General features: G+C 46.9%; 1 protein-coding gene across 10 annotated transcripts in view; it reads left to right on the forward strand.

The window, feature by feature from the left end:
* Window positions 1–19,079, forward strand: part of Ggta1 (glycoprotein alpha-galactosyltransferase 1 (inactive)) — a 68,749-nt gene that overhangs the window by 10,117 nt on the left and 39,553 nt on the right. The window contains exon 2 of one of the 10 annotated variants that reach the window (XM_074051099.1): window positions 15,274–15,424. The exons of 7 other annotated variants lie outside the window; for them this stretch is intronic. The gene's annotated coding sequence lies outside the window, so the exon portion shown is untranslated. Of the gene's footprint in view, window positions 1–15,273; window positions 15,425–15,506; window positions 16,422–19,079 lie in introns of those variants that run through there. 2 more of the 10 variants (XM_074051097.1, XM_074051098.1) reach the window with 2 other exon arrangements.

The following is a 19,079-nucleotide window of genomic DNA, read 5'->3' on the forward strand; positions in this document are numbered from 1 at the left end:
CAGCTGCTGTCCCTGGAGGGATCCTACCCAAATTTTCAGCTCTCTGTTGACAGTCTGGGCACCATGAACTGAGGTTCTAGAACATGCACCTGTTCTGGAGACTTGTGCTGTGAACCAAATAGTCATGAACCTTTGCTGAGCTGCCATCAATCCATTCCTAAATTTATTAATCCATCCAGAATTGACTGAGCAACTACTAAGTGCAGGGCTAAATACCTGAACTGTAGCAGTGAACAAGACAGACACAACTCCTGCCTGTGTGGAAGCTAGAATTTAGCTTGGGAGACAGTGAGTAAACACTAATCACACTATGAAAGCTACCAAGTGTGTGAGACAGGGGCTTGATCCTGTCAGGGGAGGTGGCCAGGAAAGGCTGCCTTGAAGACCTGACCTTATGCTGAGTGTAAAGAGATAGCAGCATTTTAGGCAAAGGAAGAGGCTGTGAGAACCAACCGTCCTCCTATGCTGCAGAGCCCAGAGGAACACAAGGGAGGGAGCAAGCCCGGGGCAAGGGGTCAGCTGCCCAGAGAGGTGACGCTGGGGTTGGCAAAACGTCAGAGCAGCAGCTGCCTGCCTTTTTCCCCGGCTCAAGGAGACCACAAGTCCTCCAGTAGCTGGGCCAGCTGTCTCTGGGAGGAACTTGCCTGTGGGAAAAACCAAGCCACTTCCAAAATCAGGGGCAGGGGTTCTTCTGAGGGGGATTTACAAAGTCTTGCTAGGTTGTCCATAGATTGGTGTCTTGTGGGTATGTTAGCCAGAGCCATGAAAAGGGAGAATTACTATTTCTTCCTCCTCCTCCTCCATTGTTGCCTTCATCTTTGTCTTCGTTTTCTTCACCTTTTTGTTGTGGTTTTTTTTTGAGGCAGAGTCTTTTTTTACAGTTCAGGCTGGCCTTGAACTTGAAATCCTCCCACCTCTGCCTCTGAGTGCTGGGATTATAAGCATGTACCATGCCCAGCCAAGAATTAATGTTCCTAAGTACAAATTGAATTGAATGTTTAAGAATATGTCTGTGGGCTGCAAAAAAATTCACTATGGAGGTGCTCAGTGAGTTTGGGTTGAAACATTGAGTAGCTTAGGAGACAAGTAGTGGTCAGAGGTCAGCTGAGGAAGACTCTAGGCCCTGGAGGCACAAAAGGCATGCCTTGGAAGGATCTTTTGTTGAAAACCAGCCAGAACCAGTACAGGCTGGGCAATACATAGTCAGGGTGTTGCATAGGAGCTAATTCTAGCTTTTGCTGCTACCAGAGCTTCTGTGAATAACCCTTTACCAGTGTCTGCATTCAAGCTTAGGATGCAAAGCTGCTAACTGGCTAAGATTTGTTCCTCTCTGCATCCAGGTGTGGATGGATGGCCAGGGGAGCATTTGTCCAGTCCATCAATACCACCAAAGATGGGGACCTTGTAGTGCCACAGAATTCTGCATGTCCATGGAGAGAGCCACAGGGTAGCTCCTGAGGGAGGGAACAAATCTTCCTGGGAAGCTTCAGAGGGGCAGTCGGACCTTGGGCAAGTCACCCAACATCTGAACCTTGGCATCCTCCTGCGTGAAATGGGTTGATGAGATGTAGAGTGGCAGGTACTACTGTTATTGATAGTAGAAGTAAGAGTCACCACATTCAACTGACATCACTCCCTAATTGTGTCCCCCAACATATAACAATCTAGGGAAATCCAGAAGTGGCCATATGTGTTCATACAAAGAGAGTCTCTGTAAGGCTTATTAAATTTTTTCCTCCCTATGAGACTCAAAAACAGGAGTCAATTTGCCAAAAACAAATACACAGGGAGAGCCCACCTTGATGCATACTGTTGAAGAGACCCTTGTTTTACGGGGACATTCAGATCTACTTAGCCATCCCAGACTTGCTTCCTCATTGCACAAGTTTAACAGGGAAGGGAAACCCACAGCCACGTGACTGCCCTCTCTACTCCAGGAGGATTCAACCACCTTCCTTCCTCCCCACTGCAGTATTCCCACTGCTGATGGTTGGTGACCAGCTCTTCACTAAAGCCTTGGTCAGTGATATTTGCCAATTTCCATGGTGTAAATATCTCCACTGCAGCTGGGGAAAGGTGCACAGCAGCTCAGCGCAACAGATGACAGCAACCACAGGATAAAACGTAACAATGATTAGGAAGCGATGAGATTTTATTAGTTCTTAGTATAACTCATTGAATCGTAAATTTAACTAATTGGATTTTTTAAATAATAGCTGTGTTTAACAACAGGTTTGTCAAATTCCCGAAAATTTTACAATTGGATCATTGTACATCGTATACATAGGTCAAAACATCACACTGTACCATGAATGCATACAATTATCCATGACAATTAAAAAATTTTTTTAAATGAACAGTTAACTCATGTAAGCCAGGATGAATCAGTTCCAGCACAATATTGACTTGGGGATTCTAAAACAAGGTAGCACAGAGTCCTTCCTGCACATTGCCTCCACCACCCTGTGTCACTCTCTGACATGTCCACATCTTTTATTTGTTTTACAGCCCTTCATTTATTCATTTGTGTACTGAATCTCCAGAGTCTCACACAGTACTATCCTGCATTAATAGGTCCTCAATAAATATGGGTTGATCGAATGAATGAGGGCAGAGCTAGGAGCCTCTGAGGGTTCTCACCCTGCCTCTGCCTCGGTTTCTTCATCTGAAAAGACAAGGGTTTGAACAGAGACGTCTACCATGCCCTTCAGCTGTAAAAAGTCTCTATACCCAATGAAGACCTCGCTTCCGGAACACAGATCCGTGGCTGAGGGCTCTTTAAGGGTGGGAACTGGAACACTGGTTCTTAAGCCTGTCGGTTTTCTTCTTTTCACTTATCTTACATTGAGTTCAAAATGACTTTCTTTGGGTACCTGTGGTTGGTCCTGCCCAGCCTCTTGGGCTGTGCTCAGAGGGAGCCAGTCCTCTAAAGATTGCGAAGATCCCATTTCTCAGAGCCAGTAGATGTTGTGTGACCCGTCACCTTTGCCACTGTGTGAGCTATACATGAAGGCAAGGAGGACATTCAGCCTGGCTCCAGCAAGGTAGGGAGCCTCAATTCCATCTTGAACACAGAGCCTCCTGGGTGGTCCCAGGAGGCAGAACAGAGACCTACCTCTCATTTGCATCCTGCTTTACATCTTAGCACAGTTCTTCCTTTATTTCTAATACTCAGGGAACTGGTATTTTGTCAAATACAGTAAAAACAAATGACTCTCAAATTCTGTGACTCCTCATGGAGAAACCAACAGCATCTGTCTGCAGGCCACATGGTAAAAGCCACCACCCTGGGAGACATTAGCTACTACCTTTAGCTTCCATTCTCCCAGCTACTGGAGAAGCAGACACAGGTGGTCCCCGACTTATGATGGGGCTGAACTCAGATTAAACCCATTGTAAATTGAAAATATCATAAATCAAAACTGCATCAAAGATCTCAAGGCTGCAGAACATTGTGGTCCAGCGGCGTGGCACACTGTAGTATTGTGTATTTCCTCTTGGGACTGCAGCACTGTTGGTGCCCAGCTTATCATCAGCCTGGAAAATGCTCGAAATTCAAAATTTGAAGTCTGGTTTTGATAGCCTGCATATCAATTTCTCACCATTATGAAGTTGAACAATCCTAAGTCCAGCCATCGTAAGTCAGGGAGCATTGGTACCTGAGCGTCTGCACTCTGGATGAGAACACAAAACTCATCAGGGTTCCGGCACTCCCTTTGAGGAGTCTGCAGAGGGAAGTGGCCCCACACACTGGTCCCATACCCCAGAGATTTGGGAATGAGACAGCCACCCTCCAGACAGAGGCATCCATCCGTTCTCCATTCTTCTGGGAGCTGAGATGACTGAGTTCAGCCTCCGTTTGTCCCCATGAAGTGCTGGTTAGAGGCAGGAACAGAGACAAACTGAGTCTTCTGTGGCCTCTGATTGCTGTGTTCTCTAGGGAAACCTGCAAGTGGACTGAGGACTGACTCTCCTCTGCTAAGTTTGGGAGCAGTTGTTAGCCTTCTTAGGTGCCCAGAAATTTGGGGCAACAGCCAATCCTCCAACCCGTGCACTTTGGGGCAGCATCATAGGATTTCCTGTCTTTCCCTCCGGTTTCCTTTTCCTGCTGTGCTTGGCTCAGGCTGATGTCCAGATTTGCTTTCTCCGAGGGGTGGGGTTAGGAAGGACATGGTCTGCAGGGCCGGCAGGGCTGTCTGGGCTCTACTCGCTGCCTTCACAGATGGGCAAACTGGGAAGGGGGAAAGGGAAGTGATCCAGGAGTCAGATTAAGTAAATAATAAATCAACAATAGCTTGTGCTTACTGGGTACTTTTTGCTCTTTGTGGACACTGTACTGGGCACTTTTGGGAGCCCTGTCCCCTCATCATCCAGAAAGCCAGGTGGTAGGGATTGTTATCGCTCATTTCCCGAATGGGGAAACTGAGGCCCAAGGAGATTAAGAAATGCTCTAGGGCCACACAGAGAGAGATGTGGGGCTGAGATACATACAATGAGATGGTTCTCTTTATCATAGTACCATAATACTGAAAACGGAGTTTTGGACCCAAGGTCCAAACTCCTGAGATTCCATATGCCAGGTCTGGTCACCCATCCCTAAATACCAAATAAAGAGTCATGGCAAAAGCAGAGAAAGGAGATTTATTACATGGCTTGGGACATGCCGTGGGAAGAGGCAGGGTAAGCACTCACCTCATCTTCAGGGTACAGACATGAGCTATAGGTTTAAGTAGACAAAAGAACTGGGGTTAGGGGACAAAGATATGCAATCGTTAAATGGTTCCAGTGACTGGTGTGCTCTGGTTGACCATTATCTCAGTCTGAGGGTTACAAGAAGGGTTCCAGAGAAGACACTATTACTTTGAGGGGGACATTGTGGTTCCCATGAGATGACTGCTCCTGGTCCAGGGTGCGGCCTCATCATTGTAGATAATTGTCCTCATCTGGAGGGGTGGTCTGTCCTGCAAGTCTCCACTGTTCCTTCTGAGAAGTTTCAGTCCCTGGTCATAAAGATGTTTTCAGTTCTGTCTTTTCTGGAATCAAAGTGACTCCAAAGAGAATGGCTTAGAGCAAAGACAGATACAAAATGGAGGCAGGGATGCCAAGCTTCTTCTGTTTTTAGTTAATCCATGTGCCCAAGTAGGGTGTCGGTGCTTTTCAGCAAAAACAATCTGAGTGCCTCTTACAGTACCTACAGAAAGAAAACCTCCAAGCCAGCAAGGAGAAGGGGAAACTCAGGTCCAGAGAGGGCAGGGGCTTCCCTAAGGTCATATTGGGCAAGGATGGAGCCCAGGAGCCCTGACCCCCTGCACCCCACCATCTGCCTCTGTCATTGAGCCTGCTGATTTGCTCATTCTATGTTGTGGGCCTATGAATAGATGGGGTGGGCTGGGAGACCTAGTGGAGATGGACAACAACCTTGGGGTCTTGGGTTGGGACTTTGGCTAGAAAGTTAAGAACTCTTTGTTCCCTTTGCAGCCTGCCCATGCCAGGGAGTCCCAAGCTGCTCCTCTGCTGTTCAGGTCAGGTTATACTTCCTGTTTGTGTGCCGGGACCCAAGTGGAGCTTTGAGTGAAGGGGGAGGGGGAGGGAAGAACCTCTCTTAGTCACTGGAATTGCAGTGATTAGAGGCAGAAAGAGCCTAGAAGATGGGCCTCAGCTTTTCATTTGTAGATGGAAGACATTCTAAGACCCAGAGAATGCATGAGACCTGTCCTAGTTTGCATAGCTTGCCAAAATCACAAATGCTATTTACCTTTCTTCCTTTCTTTCTTCTTTTTATTTTGAGATTTTAAAGTTGTAGTATGTGGGAGCTGGTAAAAAGCTAAGATGTACCCCAGTTCACCTCTCCATGTTCTACAGACGAGAATCTGCACTTAACCTTAGCCAAAAGGCTAATCACAGACAAGGAACTGAGGGATGAGGTCAAGGTGGGTGAAGAGGGGGATCTTTCTTAAGATCATGGTACTGGCTGCTGGCTGAGCCCTGAGAACAACTCATTTTCTACTCAATGTACAACAGATGCCACTGAAGGCCCCTCTCTGCCAGCTGCTGACTAAAGAGTTTATGCCTGTGGGGCATGTATCGATCAGATAATCAATCAGATAATCAGTCATTAGAAGAAGGACATCTGCCAGTCCGTTTTGCTGGGGAAACCACTGAGGATCTATTGCAGTGCCTCCAAACTCTGTTTCTCCCTTCTTAATTCATTAATTAATTAACTAATTAATTAATTTTTAGGAAAGAGGCAGGAGGCAATCAACTAGCTAAATGAAGTGGGTGGCAGGGCTGGAATACTAGAATCCTGCTCCTCCCTTACACTAAAGGAGATTCAGAAAACCCTAAAACTGGCTATCACCTACCTGTGACCTTGAATGAGAGTTTTAGTAAGGTTCTTGAGCTCCTGTTTTCAAATGGGAATTGGAGCCCACGTCTTACCCTGCTGATCTTGGACAGACCTCCATGGAGGTCACTGTGTGGCTACTCACGCAGGAGTTAGACCTGGAGCAGGGTGGAATGACTGCAGGCTACCCTCCTTAAGCTAGGTCTGGGGGATTGTCTTGCTCCACCCCTTTTACTGCCGTTCTATAACCTGACACTCAGCACTGACTGCATTTGGCAAGCTCCCTTGGCCCTAGTCACCTCATGAAGACATGTATTTCAAAGGAATATGATACTTTATAAATGTGACAACACTTACCCCTCTCACAGCAGCCTTGCAAAGTGGCATTCTTCTTCCCACTAGTTAGATAGGGACACTGGAGCTTGAAAGGCAGTGCCTCAGGACACATAGAGGACACAGACACTTAGGAGATTTGTTCTAGCTCCCCAAACCCTTCTTGAAGGTTAATTCTGTTGTCTGCTGTTGAGCCAGCCCAAAGCAGATGGCCCAGAAACCAGGAAAGGTGGACTCCGGTGGCCCGGAACCCAGGGCACCTTGGCAGGCAGACATGCTGGCTGCCCTTCAAACCAATATTCTTTAAATATTTGTCCAACGTTGATCTGGAGTGAAGGGTGTTGGAGGAAATGGGTTTGCAATGGAGGGCACCTTCTGGATTCTGAATTCTACCCCACCAAAGGTTTTGCAGAAGCAGAAGGGACAGAAATTCACTAACAAAGTCACTTTCCCACTGCAGTGAGTTAATGTCAAAAAAAACCAAAAACCCCAAAATAACCCTCCGGCCATTGCCCACTTCTCTGTACTCTTTTCTCTTTGGTTTGTGGTTGAATTTTTACAAGCCAGACAGCTTCTGGGGAGGCTCATTAGAGGATTTATTTTGGTTCCATTTTTATTTGAAACTTATTTAAATGCAGATGAGAATGACTAGTCTTAGAAAAGAAGACCAGTCTGCCTTTACTTATTTATTTTGACCAAGCAGCTTGGAGTGCACTTTAGTTGGCATCCTTGAGCTTGGCTTTTTATTAATTAAGTACAGAAAATATTGGTTACCTTTACATAAGAACAGTGATACATTCAGAACATGTCAGAGAACCGCCAGATTTATTTAATTAAATAATTTTTGTCTGGCTACAAAGCAGTAGATTCCCATTGAAAACCTCTGTAAATGCAAAAAGGTAGAAAGGATGAAGCAATTGTTCTTCCACAGACTCCTTGCATGGAGTTCCCACCATCATCATATGAATCTAGTTCCGGCGAGGAGTTTTTAAATTACAGTAAAATACATATGCATAAACATTTATGTGTACAATTCAGTAGCATAAAGTATATACACAGTGTTTTACAACTGTCACCACTACCCATCTCCAGAATTTTTCTAGCAGCCAAAACAGAAACTCTGTAGCAATTAAACAATAACTTTCCCTTTTCCCCTCCCCCTGCCACCTGGAAACCACCACTCTACTTTCTGAGTATGGAGTTGATTATCCCAGGCACCTCATGTAAGTGGAATCAACCAGTCCATGTGTTTTTGCATCTGGCTTGCTTCACTTAGCATAACGACTTCAAGGTTCATCCACACTGAATTTTCATCCACAAAGAATTTCACTTCTTTACAAGGCTGAATAACATTCCTCCTATGCACTCACCACATTGTGTCTATACATTCATCCATCCGTGGACAGGTGCGATGGTTTCACCTTTTGGGCTATTGTGACTAATGCTGCTTAAACAAATATCTCTTCCTGTCCCTGTCTTTGATTCTTTTGGGTATGTAACTAGAATTAGGATCACATGACAATTCTATTTTTAATTTTTTTTGGTGGTATTATGGATTGAACTCAGAGCCTCTCACTTAAAGTTTAATTTTCTGAGGAATCATACTTGTTCAGTATTTTTGACATATCAGTTCCACAGTTGAGAGCGATGTACAATTTAATATCTGACATTCTCACTTAATTTTTCACTAGATTAATTATTCTTCAAGAATAATGTGCTTATTAAAGGTTGCACAGTACTTTACTGCATTGCTAGACCATTGATTTTGAACCAGAGGGAAAAAATTTAAATTATTGTGATAAAATAAGTTACTTCTGATAAATGACCTTGTGCTCTGGACATACTTGTTTGAGAAATACATAACAAGTATGGGTCACTGTCCTCAAGGAGTTCTTTCTAATTCTCCTTGAGAATTCTTGGGTATCATCCAACTCAATGGTTTTATCAAGAAACCCTTATTTCGAATAAAATAGCAATGGAAACATGATATGATATCAAAGAGATAAATAGAGAAGGTATGAAGAAGGGTCGATGGGGACTTAGAATTTTGCCTCCTGGGTCTCCCACCTCCTCTCCATGGCCTCTGAGGTACCCAAGATTTGGGGGGGTATTTGAAACATAGCTTAAAAAAAAAATCCAGGCTGGTCCAGCACTTTTGATCTTAAAGAAGGAGTGGAAATCTTCAAAGAGGTGAAGGCTTGTCTGAGGTCAAGTTCCTTCCTTCCTTCATTTTTTTTTTGAACACATAATACCCACTGCCTGCATGTCAGAATCACTTAAAAGAGTTTGTTAAAAATGCAGGTCCAGATGGGTGTGGTGACACATACCTGTAATCCTAGCACTTGAGAGGCTGAGGCGGGAGGACTGTTTGAGGCTGGCCTCAGGTTAGGGTCAGGGTTGGCTTACTCCTGGGGAGGGAGTGCTTATGGCCTTTGCCCTTGCTTTGGCCCTGGGAGCTGGAGGAGCCACGGTAGTGGCCTTACAGGATGATGAACATAGTGTGCTTAGAACCCCATCTGGAGTGTTGTGAGCCCTCAACAAACTAGCATTTGCTGCTATTACGGCTATCTAATTACTACTATTATCATGGTTGTATAAGATACAGAGTTACAATCTGGAGTGGGAGAGAAGACATGTAAATGATAGTAATGGAAGAAGTAAAGGATACAGAAGAGAAACCCTACAAAGGGCTGTGGGAAATTCAGAAAGAATGAAGCTGCTCTGGCTGGAAGAGAACAGTGCAGGCAGACGTTAAGCTTTTGTGCCAGCCAGACTTGGGTTACTTCCGGCTTTGACCCTTAGCTGTGTGCACGTGGGCAAGGAATGTCACCTTTCTGGGCCTCTATTTCTTTCTCTGTAAAATAGGGATAATAGAATCTGCCCTCTGGAGATGCTGTGGGCCCTGGCCTTCCCATGACCAGCAGGTTAAATCACATACCCATCACTGCTCTCAAGCACTGCCCTCTCTTTGTCTTTCTGGCCCTCCCACCTGAGCGGTCATCCATAACTGTGGGTGAATCCAGTGAGTGAGTTACCATCTCTGCTACTGACCCCTGGGCTGGTGAATGGGGCCATGTGACTAGTTCTCTTGCAAACCCAGTAGAGTTGCAGTGCTGGTGGCACCTGTGTCCTCATCCTTGTCATTGTCCTATTCCAGTGTGTATGGCTTCTGCTTCCAACCTGTGTGTCCCTCAAGCTGCTACCCCACAGTATGGCTTGGATCTTAAATGTCCCCCTCCCCCACCAAGCTCATGTGTTGAAGGTCTTCAGTGCAGCAGTGTTCAGAGGTAGGACCTTTGGGAGGTGATTGGTTCATTTTGGATTTACACCATAATGGGTTTGAGGGAAGGGGCTTTGTTATAAACATGAGCTCTCAGGGCTGGGGGATGTAGCCCAGTGGTAGAATGCATGCTTAGCATGCATGAGGCCATCAGTTGGATCCCTGGCGACACACGCACACGCACACGCGCACGCGCGCGCACACACACACACACACACACACACACACACACGAGATCTTGTTCTCTGCTTCCTGGCCTCCATGAGGTGAGCATCTTTCCTTTGTCACATTTCCACTATGATGGACTGCTTCATCAGAGGCCCAAAAGTAACACCACACAAACATGGACTGAAATCTCTGACACTGTGAGCCAAAATAATCCTTCATCCCTGAGGATTCTGTCATAGTGACACAAAGCTAACACACCCACCTGCTCTGATCAAATGACAGGTCTTCCTACTTTATGGAAAGAGGAAGAACATGCTGTACGTCCTTAACATTCATTTCCAGTTTCACCCAACAGTTCCCCATCCTGGGGACTTGCAAAGGAGATTCCCTCAATACATTCGAGAAATGTCCTTGCCTCCACTTTACTTTCCGTAGTTATAGAAGTCTCTCACCAAAGAGGAGGGGACAATTTTTCTAGGGAAGACAGTAACCAATACCTAGACTACCCTCTGAGGTGAGCCAGGTCACAATCAGGCTAGGGTATGTTAGGCTCTGGCAACAAACAAGCCTGAAATCTTTGGGCCCCATGCCACAAAGTTTTGTGCTCCTCATTCAAGGAACCACGATGATGGAGTGGTCAGTTTCTTGACCATGATCCAGCCCTAGAAGGTCTTGCATGAACAATTAAATGCTTAGACCCACTTGCATGTTATTAGACTAGACACATGGCCCTACCCAAGCAATCACAAGGGGTCAGGAAATGAAATCCCACCACAAAGGTGGAGAGCTGGAAATACCTTGTTGAGCAGTACTAAAAATTACCCCAGACTGGGTGTTTCCTTTCGTGCTTAGCTTACTGACGTCAACTCAGACAGCTGAGGTACCTGCCTGGGTCCCATTGGCAGAGTAGCTTGTGGGTTTTCCACTGTGAGTGCTAGGAAACCACACCCAGAGAAGAAAAAACCCCTCAAACCACTTCTTAACCTCGAGCACGAAGCAGAAGAATCAAAAGGTGCATAGGGCTTCCTGCTGACATCTCTGCAGGAACAGAAGACTGAAGCTTAGGGAAGAAGGAGGCCACCATGAAGAGGAAGATGGTAACTTCTAAGAGCTGGAGGCCCCTTGAGGGGCTGCAATCCCATTGGAAGGCAGTACAAATAAGGCAGAGTTGGGTTTCCAAACTGTGTCCTGCACAATGGGGCCTGCCATCTTTCATGAATGGAGCTCCTTGTAGGTGTCTTACTGTGTTTCTGAGATATTTTGTGTTCTGCTTGAGCAAGGGTTTCTTTCTGAATGTAAGGCCTCACCTACTCTGTGTCTACATCTCACTGAAGGTGACACCTTTTCCCAGTGGCCTTCTATGCCTTTATCAGAAAGCCCAGGATAGCATCCCAGAACTGTTTCTGACCAGTGGGAGAGGGAAGGACAGCCATGTGGCCATCTTTGGCAGAGGTTTCTGGGGCTTTCTCAGGCACAGACAAGGAAGCTCAGGAAAAAGATGGCTGATGACAGTCCCTAGCTCATTCCCTAATCTCAACAGCTCTTTGTACTGTGGGTAAGAGGCACCTTGTCTCAGAGGGATGTGACACCTGGGTGTCAATTCCAGTCAGCTTCCTTACTTTGCTGTTGAGTTGCCCTAGATAAGTCACTTCCGTTTCTCGGTACTTCAGTTTGCTCACTTGGAAAATGGTGCAGTTCAGAAAATTGGGGACATGATTGAGAGGGGAGTAACCCAGGGAAGGCCTGTGAGATTGTCTCGGAGTCCTCCAGAAGTCCATGGAGCTCAGAGTACAGGGGTGACTGAATCTGGTGGTGAGAGGGACTTTATCATCCCTGTCACAAGGCACTGGCCTCAGTTGAAGAATACATTTGGTAGCAAGATGGTTCCAAATTGGTTCAGCTTCCACTAGACACTGAGCTCTATGAGACAGACGCCATGTCATTGTAGACTCAGTAGCCCAAATAGTGCCTGGCACACACAGGTGCTAATATCGGTGCCAAACAAATATTTATCTGAAGAATACATAATCAGATGAACACTCAGCTCCTTCTGACTTTGAATCAGTGGCACAAAGACTTCTTATGGGGCATGAGGAGGTCAAAGGGAGTCCGTGGCTCTGCTTAAACCTGGCTCTGCCTAAACCCAGCTTCCAGTCATCTCAGGCAAGCCACCAGACTGTCTGATGTCAGCCAACCTCCTCTCTGCCCAGAGCAGAGGCGGCGTGGCCCTGTCTTGCAGGTTGTGGTCAAGGCTCCATCAGGAGAGGTGATTCAGAAATGTTCTGGGAACTGCCAGATCTCATTCCGAGTTGTTTTCAGGACACGGACACATAGTGGACTCTGAATACACAGAGCAGGTAGTGCCCGAGCCTGTGAGGAGGAGAATTCTGGAATAATCATCAGGAATTGAGCAGCTGTTGCTTATTGGGCACTTGCCAACACCAGGCCCTATGGCAAGCACATTTATGGGCACCATCTCTTTTGCCATGGTCCAAGAGAGAGGCATTGTTATTCTCACTTTATAGATGAGAGAAACCAAGTCCCAGAAGGCATAAATGACTTGCCCAAGGTCACCCATTTAGTCAACACTGGGCTCTACTTGCTCAAATGGGAGGTTCTATATTCTGGCTTAGGAGGAGGTAGAAACAATGCTGTCTCTTTGGCCCCATGGATGTAACACAGCTGCCTTTTCCTAAGTACATTCTAGGTACCAGAAACACCACGAATATTATTGTTGATCCTTTCAAAAACTCAAAGAATAAGTAATTTTTAAAATTAGTAATCTTGCTGTGTTGCTCAGGCTGGCCTTGAACTCCTGGGCTTTTTAATCCCCTGCCTCAAGTCCCCTGAGTAGCTGGGAGGGACTACACCTAGCTTAAGGTACTTCTCCTCCTCCTCCCCTCTTCCTCATTCTTTTGCAGTGCTGGGGATTCGACCCTTGACCTAGCCCATGCTAGGCATGGTCTACCACTGAGTTAGTCCCCAGGCGAGAGTAAGGAATCATCCCTATTTTATAGACGAGTAAACAGAGGCTCAGAGAGGGTAAAAGCCCAGGGATACACAGTAAGAAATGAGGGTGCTAGGATTTGAACCCAGGGCCATCTCATTTAAGAACAGATGGAGAAAAAGCCATCTGCATGGTCGAGTCAATTAAGATTTATTTATTTTGTTTGGGGTTTTTCTTTTTTTAAGCTTCCAGCTAGGGTTCCTGGAACCTCCTTATTAGAGATGAATTCTTGAAAGGCCTTTTATGCTTGAGTCAATTTATTCTGAGACTGAGGAAAATCTAATGGAAGGAAAAAAAAAATCTAAGAACAATCTCAGGATTTTCCAGTAAATTATGAGACTTTGAATACCCTGGGGCCATGCAGCAACTTCCTCTGACTGTATCTCCCTTTCTGAGCAATGAATCAGGCGAGGAACCAACTGAGAGAGGTTACAAGTGAGAGAAGCAAGGAACTCACACGGAGCTAGCCGTTCAGAGGTGAGTGGGAGCCTACAGAAGAGAGCCCGAGGGAGGCAGGGAGTCTTAACTCCTGAACGCCCGAGGGTCCACCCTAGAAGGGTGCCTGAAGGAGATGTCATTGAACTCCAGTTTATGGAGTCATTTTTGCATGTGGTGGCCCTGTATTTATCCTCTAGACTGGCACCCTTTTGAGAATAAAAGGCTGTACTAAAATAGCCTATCAATTTAACCTCAGTAGGAATAAACCAGAACTTTCCTGGGGAAAGCAGTTGTATGGTCACCCTGATTTTATAGGGGTTTTCCTGAGCCCCACTTCCTCATCTATTAAGTAGAAGAAGAAATTACCTGTAGCAGGAAGGGTTGCTGAGAAAAGGCAAGGCACAAAAGGCAAGCACATTGGGATGGGAGCAAAAGAAAAGAAAATAGCAGGAGATGGGACTGTGAGCAGAAATCCTTGGAATCCCCTCCATGGGCCAAGCCTTCCTGGGCAGTGGTCAGCAGGAGCTTCGGTATTTATCTTTGGGAGGGAGGCTGGGCCAGCGGGACACTGGGAGAGTTGACAGATTACCACTGGCATAAAGGCTGAGAGACTTGAAGCTAGACAGGCAAGAGTGACTTCTTTATTCTTCTTAGGACACCTAGAAGACTGTGACAGCCAGTGAAATGGCAACAAGGCCAGGACTGGTATTAGCCTCTGGGAGGGAGACTAAGAAACTTGCAGAGGCCAACCTGGAAAATTTCACTCTCCACAGTGAAAGGGCCCCTTGCTGCTTCCAGGGAGGGAGAAGGCTTGTTTTAGAACTTGACTCTCAGCAGTTTGAAGGCAGCCAGATAAAGCCTGGGATTAAGCACACCTGCTGCTCCTGCCTTCCTGCTTGGAAGGCCTGTCCCCCACCCAAAGGCTGCAGGCCGCTCTCCTGCTCTGCTCTGGAGCTGCAGCACATCCTACAATGGCTCCAATGCCAGGGTCTTCCCCTGGAATTGAGCTGTGCATGGGGTGCTGCGAACCTCCCTGTGCTATGCAAGTGAACATGGAGAAACCCTAGCCCAGCCTTTTCATCCACCAGAGGTGTGGTGGAATTAAATCAGGAGGCACTGCTGGGACAGAACTCAGGTTCAGTTCCCAGACCTGCCCCTGGACCTTCTCTGAGAGGTGCAGGATTTATGCCATTCCTTTGGTTGCCTGTCACCCTGTCACCCTCAGACCCAGCTAGAGAGCGCCACCCTGTCCAGGCACAGGTCTGTGGTTCTCTTCTCTGCCAGAGGCAAGTAGGGCCAGGGGTGGAGTCAAGCTGAGAGTTCAGTGTGTACTGCACATGGCTGACCATCCTTTAACTTACAGTCCTCTGACTTGCAGGCATTGTGGCATCACCTGGTGTCTTCTCCTGGCTTTCGTGATGCTTCAGTCCTGGTTCTCCTGTCCCTCAGGTCTCAGGGCAGTGTGTGCCTGTGCCCTGGTACCCTGTCTGTGCCCTGAACTTACCAACCGCCCATCCTTGACTCCTTCCCTTTGCTTTCAGGAACATTTCCCCTTTCCTCCAGTCCTCTCTAGCCTATACCCTCCCTCTAACCCTTCCCAGACAAGCATCTCGAAAGAGGTCCTTTTGCTAACTGTTATCACCTCCTCGCCTGGTGTTTATTCTTGGACCCACTGTAATCTAGCATTTGGCTGCATCCTTCTAGGGTTCCCTGATGCCAGCTGACCCAGGAGCCCTCATACAGGCTGCTGAGACTTAACAGGTGTCAGGTGCTCAGCCTGACCTGGGGAGGCACTTCTCTTCTCCCTCTCCCCCTTCATCCCTCTTCTGGAAAATCATGGCCAAACAGACATGGTGTAAGTATTCCATCCACTTTCCTCTCCTTTACTTTGAACTGTCATTGTACCCAGGGGTTCAGCCTCACCTATGGCACCACTAAGGGTTTCAGGCCCCCAGCCAACAACTATTTGGGTAACTGTCTCTAGTGGCGAGGACTGTGTCTCCCCAAAATGATCTGCTCAAGTGCTAACCCCCTGTGGATGTGGCCTTAGCAGATGTCCTCGAGTTAAGATGAGGTTATACTGGATTGCGGTGAGCTCTAGTCCAATGACTAGTCCTTGTGAGAGGAGGGGGATTGGGATCCAGATGTAACAGGGTCAGAATAAGTGACAATAGAGGAAGTTTGAACTTTGGTTGCCACAAGGAACCCCAGGAGAGAGGCATGGACCAGATTCTCCCTCGGAGCCCCAAAAGGAATCAACTGTGCTGACACCTTGATTTGGGACCCGTGACCTCTAATAATGTGGGAGCATAGATACATGTCGGGTTAAGTCACCTAGTTGAGGACACTGATGTGTGATAGGTCATCTGTCCACCACTCCTCACCCCTCCTCTGTACTTGGTCCTGTGCGAGGACCACCAGGGACCCTCAGGCAGATCAGTTGTCACTACTGTCCTTGAGAGCCTTGGAGGGCAAGATAGAAACTCTCACAGTATGCTGTGCTCCAGGTGCTGGGAGACAAGTGACCATCGGGGCCTGTGTGAATTCAGGGGAGAATTCATTCGGGCGGAAACTAGATCTCTGAGGAGATGGCATTTGAGTTTTGAAGGCTATGCATTCTTTAGGCAGGTTGCAGAACAAGTGAGAACAGGCTCTTCACAGCCACCAAGCCCGCGCAGGGCCCTGCCAAGCCCTTGCCACCCAGAAAAAAAAAAAATCTGAGCCATGAGGGATTCTGGGAATGCTCTAATTCCACTTTGCTAGTGCCCTTCTGCTGGAGCAGGAGCCGAGTCTCCAGCAGGGAAAAGGACTTGCCCAAGCCATGTGGCCTGTGGACCAAGGCCACTGGATGGGTAAGTACTCTGTTGACCTCTTCTGATCTAGTGGTATCATCAGTATTGCTTTAAACTTTTCTAAAATGTTTCCACTTCAGACCAGCCCCATTCACAGGCTCTGTGGGCAGGAAGGATGCTATCCAGCCTCACTGGGCAGAAGGGGGACCCCCACAGGAACGCCTGTCCTCTGTCACCTTCACAGTGGCTGGGTCCTTACCTTGGCCCTTGCTCTGATCTGGGGTGGGAGAAGAGTTCTCCACAGGCCCTACTAGGTCTTGAGACCTGAGCTCAGGAAGCTGAGATCACTGTTTGCTTGGCTGTTAGCCTTAAGGGGCTCCTTGTTGCAGCTGGTGTCAGAACTGAAGCCCTGGTTCCTCTTTTCTCTCCCTTGTAGACTTGAGGCTGCCCTTAGGAGGACTAGGGATGGGGTTCCTGAGTGGGCTGACTGTTCTATGGTATTCTGCTTCCCATGAAAAGCCAAAGTTGCTTGGTTCATAAGCTGACCTCGAAGGACGACAATGAGAGCTTGCCCGGAGCAGAAGGGGATGTATAAATCCTGGGTGGGGCTGCCTCACCTTCCCCAGCAGGTTAGTGTCCACCAGTCTTCAGGTAGTATGTGAGAAGAAAAAGAAGGATAAGGGCCTATGGAGGCTGAGTTGCCAGGTCTCTGGGAGGAAAGCCCATTTGTTTTTTGTTTTTTTGTTTTTTTTCATATGTGCATACATTGTTTGGGCCATTTGTTCCCCCGCCCCCTTCCCTTTCCCACCCCCCTACCCCCCTCACTTCCGGGCAGAACCTGTTCTTCCCTATTCTCCAATTTTGTTGAAGAGAAGACATAAATAATAATAAAACAGGCATAGTGTTTTTGCTAGTTGGGATAAGGATAGCTATACAGACTTCTGCGGAAACCTGATTCACAGCTCTGGCCAGGCAGGCAGAGTGGAGCTAGGACTCCACATTTCACAGATGGAGAAAGCAGTTCCAGAGGACAGGGTACTGCCTACATTGTACCAGCTTCCAGCACAAAACCATTTCCCGTAAAAGAGGGGTTATCTATGGCTAACGTCCCATATTCTGGAATCAGCAGGGTTTTTGGGCAGAGTTGTTTTGTCTTTCCTCTTAAAAGCTGGTTTTGTGGATATTCATAAGTGAGAAGGGCCTGTGTGTTTCCTTTGTAATGCTGTGCTCATCTGGATAGTGTGGTCTCCCAAAATGAGCCAGGTGTTAGCCGTTCTTTCTGAGAGAATTTGTCTAAAATGGGAATGACATGGTCCTCTTTTTCTTTAGGTTTATAGTGTTCTTTATCTAATATAAAAAGCTGGTTTCTTAACTCATTAATTTTCAGGCCTTTATCTTAATAAACAATTTAAAGCTGTAAAAGAATAAATCTGCTTTTAGGCTGTTAGGGTACGAGGCCGGCCACCTTCTGAGAGGACAAAGGACACTCAAGACAAAGGAAGTCACAAGGCGAGGTTTATTTTCTAGCCAGCTAGGGTCCGAGCATCTGCCTGATGCAGCAGGTTTCAACAAGGACCCTGAGAGAAAAGTTTAAGCAGGTCTTATACTCTTTAAAGCATCAATCATCGTCACATAGGAATTCCTCATGCCCCTGGGGTCACATTTTCCTGATCTTGCCCACATCCTGCTGGTGGGGTAATACTATTTATTGGGAACTGGGGAAACACCAGAGGTTTACTTATCAGGTTACAAGGAATGCGTTCTCCCAAAAAGTAGGGGCTAGTAGTGGAATAGAAACCTAAGGTTTAGATAAGAACAGCAGGGGAGTCCTGTTTTGGAAAGTTTATTTACAAGTGGAGACAAAGAAAGGCAGGAATGGGTGCTTATCTCTGCATGGTGCCTTTCATCTCGGTCCTGAACTTTTGCATGGCTCTAATGGGCAATTCCTCACAGCTCTGTCCGAGGTTACAGCTTTTAATTGACAGTTTACCATGTTTTACAACCCTGTTTCAAGGCTATCTTCCTCTTCACGAGGTTACCCAAGGGTCATGCCAGTTATAGCTGATTTTTAGGCTAGGTGGGCTGCAAGTTAAAGTACCCCAACATTTGCCCCTTTAGATGTTCATAATGAGGAATCATGCTCATTTGGATGATATGCGTAAACATTTTCAGGGCTAGGTAGCCCTTCATATTGCTGTCTCAGGACCATGAGTTGTACTGTACTAACTCGATCTTTTACGAAGGTCACTAGCTTATTCAGAATGCATGGGCTGAAAGTTAGGATAAGCAGCAGTGTAACCAAGGGACCCACCAGGGTGGAGACCAAGGTAGTAAACCAGGGGGACCTATTGAACCAAGCTTCAAACCAACCTTCTTGGGCTTCTCTTTCCCGCTTCCTTTTTGCCAGTCCTTCCCTCACTTTAGACATAGACTCCCTAACTACTCCCGAATGATCAACATAGAAACAACATTCCTCCCCTGAGGCAGCATATATTCCCCCCTGCTGAAGGAACAATAAGTCTAGCCCCCGTCTGTTCTGAAGTACTACCTCAGATAGTGAGGTAAGGGATTTTTCTAGGTGACTAATGGAGGCTTCTATCCTCTCTATGTCCTCGTCTATGGCTGCGCGCAGTGTGAGGACATCCCGCTATGTTGAGTAACCAGGGAGGCTATGCCGGTTCCTGCTCCAGCCACTCCTAGGCTAAGTAGGGTAGCGAT

This window comes from Castor canadensis, chromosome 13 (genome assembly GCF_047511655.1).
Source record: "Castor canadensis chromosome 13, mCasCan1.hap1v2, whole genome shotgun sequence".
Lineage (NCBI taxonomy): Eukaryota > Metazoa > Chordata > Mammalia > Rodentia > Castoridae > Castor > Castor canadensis.